Source organism: Watersipora subatra, chromosome 8, assembly GCF_963576615.1.
Source record: "Watersipora subatra chromosome 8, tzWatSuba1.1, whole genome shotgun sequence".
Taxonomy (NCBI): domain Eukaryota; kingdom Metazoa; phylum Bryozoa; class Gymnolaemata; order Cheilostomatida; family Watersiporidae; genus Watersipora; species Watersipora subatra.
The window spans coordinates 29,692,591-29,706,537 of NC_088715.1; the positions used below are offsets into that span (position 1 = coordinate 29,692,591).

Here is a 13,947-nt window from a genome sequence, read left to right on the forward strand (position 1 = left end):
TATCTAAAACCTCTCATGGTTTTTTTATTATTTTTAATTTGTTCGGCCTGCGCAAAACATTTTTCTCATGGCATTAAGTTTGAAAGTTACAGTTGTTTGACAAAGTTTGAAAACCTCTACAGTTGTGAATATTTTCTCTCTTAATTTATTTCAACTACACCAAACACTTATCGCGTTATATTGTGGTTGATGGCGTTCCCTAACATTAGCCAAGCCGATGTACAGCCGAGTCAAGCATATCCAAGCGAGAGCCGTACCGACTGAAGACCGAGCCGATCTGAGCCGGGCCGAGCCGTGTTGGGTCTAACCAAGCAGAACAGGGGTGGAGTTTAGTAGCTATATAAGACTGAACATTTGTCTAGTTGAGCAGAGCGATTCTGGACCTGTTCATTGCTTGTCACTTGATTCATTTCTCGTGCACCTTAATACACCTTCAAGAACTAAGCAGAAATAAATGTATTGTACTCATGCACGAGTCTTGTAGTAGTGGAGGAAAGTGAATGTCACACAAAACCTTTACACTGGTGGCAGCGGTGGGATTGGTAACGATTCCAAGAACTCCTCCACAGGACTTGCATTGGCTCACTGGATTCTGGATAAACTAGGCTGCGGGAAAGACAGCAGCAATACTTTTTACTGAAAGAAAGTCCTACTGGAAGAAACCCAGAGAGAGTTGTGAAAAGCCCTATCAGCTTAATTGATGCACTGCTCCGGGAACAGAAACCTTATAGGAGAACCTATCTAAGGATGCAGCAGGGTTCTACTGGAAAAAGGCCCTATCAAAAGAAACCAAGGAAGAGCTGTGGAAATCTTGCCAATCAGACCGGTAGATGCACTGCTCCAAAAGCAAAAACCTACTAAAGGATCCTACAGGACTTGCTTAAGGAAGCAGTGTGCCTCTACTGGAAGAACTTCCCACAGGAAAGAATCCAAAAAGGAGCCAGCAGCCGCGGACACAGTAGAGGCACTGCTTTGGGAAAAGAGTAGAAACCTACTAGGAACCAGACATGGCTAACAGAAAAGCCAGAAGCGCTGACCCGAGACCTGACCAACTAGTTGTGGCACTAGAGCAGGTGTTGCTGATGCCGAGAGCTCAGGAGCCGGCGCCACACTTCAGGACTCTCCAGTATATTGGGAAAGGAGATTTGGAATAATTTATTGCTCGCTTCACAGAAGTAGCCGACGCCAACCACTGGACGGAAGGAGCAAGTCTATTGCAGCTCCGGGGATTGTTGGGCAAGCAGGCTGAGGACTGTGGGCGAGCCGAGGGCCAGGGGACAATTTCAATGTCCTCCGGGCAAGGTTCGGACTATCCGCTAGGCAGGCGCTGAGCCAACTCAACGCCGTTAAGAGAGAAAAGGAAACGACGCTGCAGGAGCACGCTATGGAGGTGGAGAGGCTAGTACACATTGCATAAGGGGACCTGCCAACTCGCCACCAAAATAGCATGGCTATGGAGACTTTCTGCAGCTCGCTGAGGAACCCTGCCCTGAAGAAACACGTGTTGGCCGTACCTACGCCTAGACTGGCAGACGCTGTACGAGCCAGAAATGACAATCTCCAAACCCCGAGGGTCGAGCATAGGCCCACCGGATCCTCGGAGCGAGTCCTGGAAGGAGGAACCTCTGACCAGGTGAACTCGACCGAGACCGATGTCATCGGACAACTAGCCCGGCAGGTCCAAACTTTCACGGACAATGTGGAACGGCTCCAGGAGCAGGTGCGCACCCCAGCTGAGAAAAGAAGCCAGCTACTCTTTGCTGGGGATGCGGCGAACCGGGGCATGTAACAAAAACTGCCTTCACCACACCAAACCGGCTTCGGGAAACGGAGGACCGCCACAACAGTAGCTCTGCCTACTGGCTGTGCCAAGGTCAAGCAAACACGGATATATACCAGGATTTCGCGGGACTCAACGACGGCTGATGGCTGGTCTCAACCGGCAAGGACTAGGCCACAAAGTATTCGTGTACAGGAAGGACCTGTGGTGACACAGAATTATTACCAGTCCTTGGGTGAGATTAGTTTGGACAGCCTCCTTGTATCGGACATTGCCCACACCCCTTCGTGCGAGCGGCAGGGACATAGCCCAAGGCGTGAAAGGTGACCCCCAAATCCCTTCTGCCCAGACACTGAGAACCATCTCCACTGGACTGGACAGTCGGAAGCCTGCCTTAAAAGTGGCAGGCTCGACACTTTTTCTGCCTTGGGGAGTGGCAATCATGAGAGCAGCAGAACTACTTAGGGCGTGGTACGGCCCGAAGTGCTGACCTCTTCCTGCCACGGGAAGGAAGCCTCCCAGGCCTCACGAAAGATGTCCTGGTGAACACCCCTAGGGTGCAAGCCCTCAGCCGACTGCACTCCACCAGCTATTTCCTCCCAGGAAAAGTGGAGGGGCGGCCCAAGCAGTTCCTACTGGACTCCGGATGCACCACCAATCTGATCAATGAGCAGGTATTTGATCGATTGCTAGGAACCGTGCGTTACCGACTCGAGGAGAGTGACAGCCACGGACTATTGGCTGACGGAACACGGCTTCCCTTCTACAGAATAATCTGTCTAGCTATCTGCTTGAGGGACGTGAAGACGGAGGAGGTTTTTGTATTGAGCCAACTGAGCGAGGATTTCATCCTCGGAATGCTGTTCTTCGTGGCTCATCGATGCGCTCTCGAGTTTGAGCAACTGGGGGTTTGGGTGAATGGTCGACAACTAGTCTGCACGGACCGGCAAGGGTGGTTGCTCCAAACCAAAGTGCAGGTGATTAAGAGGTTTTGGTTCCCACCCGGACAGAAATAGCGATACAATGTTGCATCACCACGCGGAACTATTGCCCCATGGGACTACTCGAGGGATTTTTCCACAGGCCTCCCGTGGCCAGTAGCCTGAACCAGCCAGGACCCAAGAAACAAGTCATCACTCACTGTATGAATACTATGAAACGGTCGCTGACTTTTTGGTCCAGAGCCACTATCGGCACGGACACGGGAGTAAAGGCCCTGCAGGTCTTACAGAACGATCCCTTACTGTGTGACGCCGGTCCGACTTCAATCAATAGAGTACCGGCTCACCTTCAAGAAATGTTCCAGTTGTCCCGGCCGAACTGTGAGGACAGGGGACAAACGTTTAGGCTGGCAACCTTGCTGCGTCGGTATGCCACTGTATTTAGTATGGGTGATGACGACGTAGGAAGGACCTCGGATGTGTAACATTCCATTCCACTTTAGGAAGGTACTCGGCCAATCCGACAACCCATTCACAGACTCGGACCAAAAAAGGAGGCAGAAGCCGAAAGCCAGGTCCAAGTCTTGCTCAAACGAGGACTCATCGAGCCCACCAGAGGCGCTTGGAGCTCCCCGCATTGTTGGTCTGGAAGAAGGACAGAAAATGTCACTTCTGTATTGATTACCGGCGTTTCAACGCCATCACAGAGCAAGATGCCTACCCGCTACCCAGGATCGATGACAGCCTAGACGCCTTGTCCGGCAGTTGCTATTTTAGCATGCTCGATCTGGTGAGCAGGTACTGACAGGTGCCCCTGGATGCACAAGCGCAGGAGAAGTCAGCCTTCTTGACACGGTTCGAGCTATGGAAGTGGAAAGTGTTGCTTTTCGGACTGACGTCCGTCTCCGCCATCTTCTAAAGACTCATAGAACGCGTCCTACATGGCCTCCACTAGAGAACGCTGCTGCTATATCTACATGTAGATGATATTATCGTCATCGCCCCGGATTTCGATACGCATCTACATCAGCTGGAGGAGGTCTTCTAGAGACTCCACAAGGCCGGCCTAAAGCTGAAGCCCTCTGAAGTGCAAACTACTACAACCTCAGGTTCACTACCTGGGGCACATAGTAAACCAGAACGGGGTTTCTACAGACCCTGACAAATTGAAGGCAGTAGCGAAGAGCTGCGTCCGCGCGGAGTAAGGAAACTCAAAGGATTCATCGGGAAGGTCGGTTATTACCGACAATACATTTCAGAGTTCGCCACTATAGCACACCCCTTGTACTGACTGACTGCAATAGGAGAGCCCTGGAGATGGACGGAAGGAGAGCAGGCTGCCTTCGACACGCTGAAGGAAAGCATCAGCACCACCTCGATCTTGGGCTATCCGGATCCTTGGAGGCAGTATATCCTAGACACGGATGCCTGCGGATGTGGAGTAGAAGCCGTGCTATCTCAAGTACAGGAGGGCTGCGAGAGGTCATTGCCTACTACAGCAAGACCCTCACTCCCTCATAATGTAATTACTGTGTCACTCGACAGGAGCTGCTTGCAGTAGTGAAGGCGGTCAAGCATTTCCGGCTGTGTCTGTATGGCCAGGAGTTCCTCCTGTGGACAGACCACGTGTCACTCTGGTGGCTATGCCGGAGGAGGGAACCCTCAACCAAATAGCCCGGTGGCTTGAGATCTTGGCAGAGTTCCTCTACATCCTTGAGCACCGGTCAGGGACTCGCCACAGGGATGCAAATGAACTGAGGAGGCAGACCTGCAAGGAGTGCCGGCCATGCGCAAGCATTGAACAGAAGGATGGGGGTCCCTCAAGGAACTGGCAAAGGTACAAGGATCGTTAGCCACGTCGGTACTGACCAGTTGCCTGGATAAGACTCCCACCCTCGATAGAGTGGGATTGACCCTGGGAACCGTCACATACCCCGGGGGGCTGGCCAGCAACTTGCATGGGACGCCCGCCCCAACAGTGGCGGGATTGAACCTGGGTGCCGGAGGTTCCCGTGAGGGGCTATCAGTCCTGCCAGAAGTGACAGGACCAAAGGGCATACTGGCAAAGAAATTAATCTGGCCACATGGAATAAAGTTTCGAGAGAACCGGAATCCAACCCGGTAGAGACTGGAGAGACCGCAACACCAGCTCCCATCAGCTCCGCAATCCAATCAACTCCGGTCCGACACAATCCGAGGCCGGCCCGGACAACCAGGAGTCCGGAGCCATACGGAGATAGTATATGCTACTGGATAGAATTAACAAAAATTGATGCGGAGGTCGCCCGGGAAGGAGGTAGAACGGTTCTCACGGACGCAACCCAATATTTCTTATTGAAGCACTCATTTTCTCTGAACGACATCAGAGCGCTGGAAAATATGGAGAACAAAGGCAAAACACTTATCTACAGGATTTACTGACTTCGGTCACAATGAGTTTGAAAGAAACTTGAGAAGGAGTAGATAGGCCAACACCGGAAAACGTGGTGGCCTACCAAGGGAGTAACACGGAGAGAAATGATGCACGACAGCCAGATTCTGCCGTATAGGAGATTATGGAGGAGGGAGCAGAGGCATTTTTGGATGCCAATCTGACAGAAGATAGCGTAGAGGAGCTACTGAATAAAGTTATGCCGGAACCAGAGGAAGAAGAGTGCCGGGTGGCTGCTGTACGCACAGTTTTCTTCTCCGCTGGCCGTTGCTGTGAGGAAAAGCACACCCGTAAGGCAGCTGGACCCAGAGAAGGTCAGGCCACAGAAGAAGACCATCATGAGGACCATTAAGTACCTGTCTTCCCGGACTGTGGCACGGGCGGAAGAGCAGATGAAAGATGGAAGTTGCCGGATCTGCCAGTTTTCAACCAGCCACAGGCGGATCCAATTTCATGTGCTGCAACACTACGCCGTGTTTGCGTGCACCTGCAATTTGCAGCACGTGTCAAGGGACCAGATGTCACTACACCACGTGACTCACCAGCAAGGAAAAGAGAAGCCGGTGGTATATCTGGTGGATCAAGTCTCCTGGGAGCAGTTTTGCCAGGAGAACATGAAAGGCTCCCTGACAATGGCTGTCTGCACACCCACTCCCAGAGGAAGGAAACGACGAAGCCCTTGGAAAGGAGCACAATGGGCTAGGACACCGCCGTTACCCCCAGCCCGAGTCCGCCCAGCTTCAACCAGGAGGAGCAGGACGACCGCGGAGCTCGCCGGGTCACGCACTCTAGCCGAAGTGATAGGACAGACTCCGGCCAGCAAGACCCTCCTGCAGACGCAGCGCAGCCGGCCCCAGTTGCTAGCACATGATTCACAGGAATGGACGAGGACTGATGAGACTATACAGGCGACCCTACGACAGGGACACCTGGAGGGCCGGGACCGCCAGCTACTATTGGAGGAGATAGAGCGCCATCGCTATGGAGCTCACTAACATGAGGCTCTGGCCCAGCTAGTCCTCCCACAGGGTGTGAATTGGAGACCATAGTCGCCAATGTGGGGAGTGTGTGGTAGATGGTGTTCCTTTACACTAGCCAAGCACCGCCGATGTACAGTCGAGTCAAGCATAGCCAAGCCAGAGCCGTGCCGACAAAAGGCCTTGCCGAGCTGGACCGAGCCAAGCCGTGCCGGGTCTAACCAAGCAGAACAGGGACAGAGTTTAGCAGCTATATAAGCCCAAAAATTTGTCTAGTAGAGCTGAGCTGTTCTGGGCCTGTTCATTGCTTGTCAATTGATTCATTTCTTGTACACCTTGATGAATTAAGCAGAAATATATGTATTGTACTTATGCACAAGTCTTGTACTAGTGGAGGAAAGTGAAGATCGCACAAAACTGTGACAATATGCCGTTTGAAAGTGCAATAGCAAATGTTATCTGTTAAATGCAAATAGATTTTCTGACCAAATATTTTTTTATTACCTGCGCAATGCTGGGTACCACAACTGATATAAAATCAAGTGTATATCTGTCATCGTCTGTATGTCCAATTAACAGTGATTGGGTAAAATACACACAATTGTACGCTTCATCAGTCTGGTGAGAACATGAGGTGTAATGATTATATGCCCAAATATTCTGAGGTATGGCAAGGTGGCTGCATGGTTTAATAGTAGCATGGTTTGCAAGAGTCAAACCCGTGCATCGGTATTCATGTGTTTGATTCTAGTGAGGTTTGATTTTTGTGAACCATCTAATAAATATCTTTTTTCTATCGCTCTTTGCTTGGTTTGTACAGAGATGGTGTTACATAGGTGATAAAAAAAAATGTTGTCATTACTGAAATTACTCAAATCATTCAGTACTCAAATTATACTGTAAAAGCCTGAGCAAACTTTGCTACTGATTGTAAAATATGTGACTTTTCTACCTAAGTATTATTTGTTTTTCTGGAGATTTAGTAGGGGAAATGTTTCTAAAGTAATTTACATGTTTTATTTCCAAAATTTTAGCGGTTAAATATTTATAAACTTACTCGAAATTTGGTTTTATTGTTAAAATCTTATTTGTGGCCATCAAAAAACTTTTTATTCCGTATTTTACTTTTCTGAATATTTTTTAGTTAACAAATTAGTTCGATGCTCATACAATGTGGTTGAAAACTGGTTTTTTGATTACCTTTATTTGAAGTATTGTCTGGACATTTTTTATCTAAAATGGATTATCAGCACTTGGTTATAGTAATAAATTTTGTGTTGCTGGTTGTATAATTGATATACATTGCTTTAAGAAGAAACACTATGTCTTTGTGATGAGAACAGCCCAGTACTAAAATACTTCAAGTTCATAGCATAAACCAAGCTATAGAAAGAAAGGGATTAAATAACTACAAGCATTATTGGTAATAATACTTCATAAGCCTTCCAATTTCTATTTGTAAGTTTGTGTATCTGTTCCAATTGAGAACATATTTGTTTACTAAGGAAAACTACAATTTTCATGCTGTGTGGTTATTATCACTTCAACGTAAATATTGTGATGAAAAAGAATAAAATTTATTGAGGTTGTTAGAGTCAGCTATTTCTGCTAAAACAGATGTGTTAGGTTGATTTCAACTGGTGTGGACCAATTTTTTTACAATTTTTAATTTTTATTTCTACCTACATTCAACTTTGAAAACTTATAAAATTTTCACTCCATGAACCTCAGAAACATTTAAAAAGAAATGCAAACCCTCTTGTTTGTTGGGTATTCCTTCATCAAGTATTGTACATTTTCTAAAGACTAACTCGTGTTTCAATTGACTATCACTGTGCTTTTGTCTCTTTGCAGTAATGAAGAGCCTAGCGCTATAAGTGCCTAAGTCACATAATGTCCGATTCCATCAGCAGCTCATTAAAGATTTAAAGTTTATGGTAAATCATACTAATAGCTTTTTGAAAACATCTTTCACACCTTTCTTGACTACTGTGTTAACTTGACATATGACATGAGTTACAAGGTTTTTTTTTAAAACGGTAGGCGGGTAAGCAAAAAAATTAACTATGGACTTAGGTACTTTTGATTCAAATTTCGGACTTGCACCGCGAAATATCGCTGTGGCTTAATACAATCCGCTAAAATGCTAGTATCCAACATAATATGAGACTTTGCAATATAATGTATGATCAGAATATATATATATATATAATGTATGATCAGAATATATAATGAGGTTATATTATGATAATATGATACATGACTGGAATATGAGACTAAAATATTGAGATAAATTAATACTAAAAGGGGCGACCTGGAGAGTATAATGTGACTAAAATAATAAAATGAAACTATGTAATAAAGTAAAAGTTCTGCGCTCTACTCCCTATCATCATCATCATCATCTAGATCTGCAATGGCAGCACTGTATGGTTTAAGTTTGTCTTAAAAAGTGACTCTCGCATCTAGATGTACGTGGGAGAGAAGCGCCTTCACATCGTTGTATTTAGCCTCTTTGATCGCGAGGAAGTTTCCTGGTGCATAGGCCTGGCAAAGATTGGTAGGGTTGGTAAGATTCACCATCTTCATTTCTCTTTTCAAGATAATAACTGAAGTGGTACAGTCAGCTGTCATGGCAGTTCGGCTTGTCACCGTCTTTCCAAGTTGGAATCGAACCCCCCGAAATGCCACAATACCAGTTACTGCTTTTACAACGGGCTCGTAAGCATCTTTATAGTTCATAACAGTTATAACTAGTGTGTCATCTAGTAGCATATCATCTGTCAACGGGTGTTCAACAAAGGCTATCCGGAATGGTTTCTGTTGGTCTGTCGTCTTTATTAGGTTGACCCACTCCGACGGTAAAGTCACACGGTCCTTTTTTTTCTTCTTTTCTCGATGCGTCCAAAGTCTCTGTATAATAAACACCTCACGTTGGTGAACGTGTAAAATTACAAGATTGCAATATACTTTTTCTCGTAATAACGTGAACTTAGAATCACATAACCAGTAATAACATCTACTCACCGGTCACAAGGCATACGACTATGTCCTGGTAGATGGTACTTTACTTCGATTTCCTTGAGTGTGCATCCAGCCTTGTTGACTAGGCCACAGAGATAGGCGTAGATGTATCTGAAAAAACTAGAACACATGCATAAGCCTATCATTCTCATACTAGAAATATAACAGTACAACGCTTTAAAACGAGATATGTGTAACAAACACTGACATGACATATACTCACCTGTTCTTATTTTGCAAGAAGCAGTTGTCAGCAAAGATGGTCAGCTTAGTAATAATGTCCGGGAGCTTAGATATGTAATTGTCAAGGATTGAAATTACATCATTAGGGCCTTTCCCAGCATAATGTTCCGCATATAAGTACATGTAGGGCTGATCGGTAACCATGCTGTGTATATATAGGTTGTGTATCCATAGCTGTCGTTTGTAATATTCTTGGCCAATTCCAGTTAATGGGAGTGGTAAGTTCTTTTCATAGTCCATACATATCACATCTGTATTTCCAGCCAGCTTCGCTGCTTCCGAATCTTCTTTCATTTAGACATTTAAGACGTCTGCCTTTCGAATGTGGAGCTCATGTTGCGCCGTCAGCTCTCTAGCTTTCCTAGGATCCCCCACCCGCCTCGGCAGCTTTAATATCTGCGGTGAACTTTTCACATTTGTCACAAATATCACTGCGGGGATATCCGAATGCAATGCTAAACTCAAAGTTAAATATATCGTGGTACAGCCAGTATTTGACATCGTTACACTCTGGCGTATCTCGTATAAATAGCCGGTGCTTTTCAGCAATGCTGAGTTTGCCATCAAGGTAGCTTTTATTCTCATTTTTTGAGCGACTATACTGACTCTCACGTGCTGGAAACTGCCTGATATGAGATCTTATCTTATCTCGAATATCTTCTGGTATCTTTGGATGGTTTCCATGATTGCCACGTCCATTTTTGATGTCTATGGCAAAGTCGAGAACCTTTTTCTTCAACCGTGACTTTTTGATGCCAAGTGTGCCACAAAAAGCTGACTTGCAGACATCTTCTGTATGTGTTGGTAATGTGATAGAGTACGTGTAACTAATGCGCTTCTTGGCGTTTTCTTTGCGTGGTCTTCTTTTAATCTGGGCATCAGGTGACACTGATATGCAGCCACGTAGATATATATTTTGTTCATTGTGATCTGGTAAAGCATTGAAGTCTTCAAGGATTTTAGACAGTTCAACTGGCGAAAACTTAGTGTTACACTTGCAGCGACACTGCACCAGCACCTGGACTCTTTCAGCCACCGCTCTGCCTCTATAAGATACATGCTGCTTCCCTAGAACAGATATAAGAAAATTAATATTAATATAAACAACATGAACTTGACACAAAAATCACAAAACAGACACTGCACTCCACTAGGTGCACTGACAGTTACAGTGACGCAGGAAGCTGCAGGATTGATTGGAAAATTTATCCAGAAATATATAATAATATTAGTAGTAAAGGTTTTAGTCTAGGGCTCATTATCATAGCCTCCATATATTTCATCCTTCTATTTACTGAGATAAAGCTGTAATGAATGATTGATGAACAAGAGTCAGCTTGTTTGCTTGCCCATGAGTGAATCACACTCACAGTCACATCACACTGACAAGGCAGATTGCTAGTTTCAAAAAGGTTGGTAAAAGCTTTGAAATAGCCATTGAATGTATTATTATCAAATTACCTGCAATCTTGGCTGTTTTTATTTCATTTCTCTTCCACTTGCTTAGGGTATATCGTATCTTCTTAGCTGAATTTGGCTGCTCATTCTCTCTATTCTCATTTATATCAACATTGTCAGCCATTTTGAGAATCAACAATGAGTCACATGACTTCAACAATACACATGATTGGCCAACTATGGACTTATGAACTTATAGCATACAATCCTTGGACTTAAGTACTTTTAACTAGGAGTAGGATCCGCCCCTCATAATCTCACTGCTTTAAACAGGGACTTAGACACCTTTTTCATACAATACAAGTGAGGACTATGTTGATTACACCCAGAAAAGTTTACAAAAGATGACAAGTCAATTTTTTTGAATGTGTGACTTAAGCACTTTTAGCACTAGCCTCTTCAGTTGCTAAGATGTGTAAAACCTTTAAAATGACTGTCTGGGGGATGGTGAATACTTTGCCAGAGGAGAATGCATGTCAATATGTGGATGAATATAGGTTAGTCTATTGCATGTGATCGATTCCATGCAAAAGCTACATGATAAAGTTGCAATTATGATATCTATACCCTGAACCGTTTGAATTTATGTATCTAGCGGGGTTGAAGTGGTATTTTCGTCAGACAATAGAAATAAGTATCAACATTATACATAAGCAAAATGTGATATTCCCGATTTTAACAAGTTTTTATTGCATAAGTGTTGCTCAATTTCTTGCATTTTAGGCATCACTTGAAAGGGAGCATTGCTTCTTAGTCATTTTGCTAGAACGTCTTGAACAAAAGCGTGTATGTAGTATAAATCAGCGATTGGAGAAGTTGTTGTTTCGTACCATTTTTAATATCTGCATCTTTAATACCTTTTTACTACAGCCTTGTACCTTTCCTTTTTTTCATTTTACTGCAGGACAGGATCAGATATAGACTCCATCTTGTCAAACTGTGACTACCTCTGTAGCATTCTACCTAGTACACCAAAAACTAGGGGCCTCTTTGATGGAGATCGTTTTTAAAGACTGTTCCTCTAAACAACCTGTCTTTATGAATGTGGGCCGGGGGATATTTGCAGTGAGCAGTCCATCCTCAATGCTCTACGGTAAGTGAAGAAAAATAACTAACTGTACTGACTGCTAAATTACAAATGATTAGAATTCATCAGCCAATACAGTATATGTACATGTATATTTAATTTATGCTAAAATAAAAATGAAAACTTTAGATAAAATATTTGGAGTGATGTGGAATGTGTAATGTGGAGCTTACACAATGAGTGGTTTACATTAGAAAAGTGTCAACAGTAATATAACGACTCGGTATTTTGTTATGCAGGTAATCCTCACTTCATGATGGACTATTTCCTAAAAGCCTGGTCAATTGATATCAATTAATAAAATCAGTTAATTTTAACGTGGATGATGTTTAACTACAGTAAAATTACATTGGCTTTATACTGTCTTACGTTGACAGAGTTATCCACCTTCCTTGTTAGTTACATGTAGCCTTTATACTGTCTTACATTGATAGAGTTATCCACCTTCCTTGTTAGTTACTTGTAGCCTTTATAATGTCTTACATTGATATAGTTATCCACTTTACTTGTTAGTTACTTGTAGCCTTTATACTGTCTTACATTGATAGAGTTAACCACCTTCCTTGTTGGTTACTTGTAGCCTTTATACTGTCTTACATTGATAGAGTTATCCACCTTCCTCGTCAGTTACTTGTCGCCTTTATACTGTCTTACATTGATAGAATTATCCACCTTCATTGTTAGTTACTTATAACTAATCGCATAGACTCACACAACTGGTGGTCTTTTAACTTATGCTTAGAACAATCTGGAAATTTACCGCTTAGCAGTTTCTGATTTTTTGTATTTTTTTCAGACAGGGCAGGATCAGGGCTGCTATATTGGATGTGTTACCTGAAGAGCCATTACCAAGCAGCTTTTTTCTTTGGAAACACCCAAATGTCACGATTACTCCCCATTGCTCTGCTTTGTCTCTTCCTGATGAGGTCAGTAACATTAGTCCAAATTAAACATTATCTTTGTTTTTTTGATTATAATTGTAGCATATACTCTCTCCAACTAACCCTATCATTGAGTATTTTTGTTGTGTTTGGAAGGATAAACCCTAAATTATCTGTAATGTATTTAGATAGGAAAGCGATTGAGAAGCAACGGTAAGCAATTTATAAGTGCTTACTGTTGCTTCTCAGATGACTCTGTAATCTGGTTATTGACCTATATAAGCATTACCAGTGCTAACATCAAAAGTTATTTAGTTCACAAAGTGATTCCTTCTATCCCTCGGCAGCACACAACTCCCTAGATGGTAACTTTATTTGTTTGTGTTAAAACTACCAGCTGCTTGCTTTTTCAAGTCCAAATTGCTTATTTTTGCAGGAATGATTACTCATATTCATTTAAATTACGTTAATGTATTGTTTCTGGTCTGTTGCAGGTAGCTAGCCTTATTTCAGAGAATATAGAAAACTACATGCTTGACCGACCACTTAAGTACGTCATAGACTGGAGCAAAGGCTATTGATAAAGGTTATTTTGAATACTCAAGGACATCTCCTAGTGACTGAATGCTGTGTTGTTACCTGATACACAATTTGTGTTCATACTTTATATAATTTGTACTGCGCTTTTACCACTTTTACTATCGTGTGGTTAATTATATAGTGAAACTAGTGGCAGGCCTGGTGTTTACACGGGCAATAAATGAAGATTTTCCACAAAATATTTAGCAGTAGTTTCTCAAATTAGTTGCCATTGGCTAAGTTTTTTGTACCCTAAGAATTTGAGTAAATTGAGCTAGGGACTTATCAAAACAAGAGCTGTGTCCTAAGTTGTCTGAATCAAGCTTGTTTATAATATTTAATTACTTATAAATGTGACATCACAGGTCATGGAATGATAGTAGTAACCGGTAGTAAGTTGCATAATTATGTACAACTTGTTGTTATTTGGCTGCATATGTATGTGAACAATTAACCCATAGTACGTCAAGGACTACATAGTTTAATGGATCATGCGTTATTCTGCCGAACTAAAGATTACGAAATAAAATCCAGTGTGATGTAGAT

The 13,947-nt window shown here is 43.5% G+C and overlaps 1 pseudogene; it reads left to right on the forward strand.

The window, feature by feature from the left end:
• Positions 1 to 11,283: 11,283 nt before the first annotated feature.
• On the forward strand, positions 11,284 to 13,649 carry LOC137402433 (glyoxylate/hydroxypyruvate reductase A-like; annotated as a pseudogene).
• The last annotated feature ends 298 nt before the right edge of the window (positions 13,650 to 13,947 follow it).